The following is a 434-nucleotide window of genomic DNA, read 5'->3' as shown; positions in this document are numbered from 1 at the left end:
ATTTTGGAAAATGTTTTACGCAGGTTTTTTTCTTATGCCCATACAGGTCTTCTGTTCAACGCATGTTGTATTAGTAAAGCTCATATTTACATATTTCTACCTGTATGCTTAACACTTTTTTTTTCTTTCTTTCCTTTAAGTATATACTGTTTATTTAACTTTACACACGTACCCCCATTCCTCAGTGAAAAAAATGTAACTCCACCCTCTTACCATTAGCACTTTGGTGAAAAATGGTTGAAAAATAGAAGTAAAATGTTTAAAGAAAGTCTGGCGTCCTTTGAACAGCGAAAGTAACAACTCGAATAGATCTCTTTCTCCCTGAACAATATGCCTGTGTTCATGGAGTGTGCAGGTAAAAGTTCCCTGTCAGTCACCTAGACGAAGGAGGGAGGCAATTCCTATGAAAATGGAATGTCTTTAGTTCAGGGTCT

The sequence above is a fragment of the Penaeus monodon genome, chromosome 31, assembly GCF_015228065.2.
Source record: "Penaeus monodon isolate SGIC_2016 chromosome 31, NSTDA_Pmon_1, whole genome shotgun sequence".
NCBI classification, from domain to species: Eukaryota; Metazoa; Arthropoda; class Malacostraca; order Decapoda; family Penaeidae; genus Penaeus; species Penaeus monodon.
Note: the sequence above shows the minus strand (reverse complement) of the source record.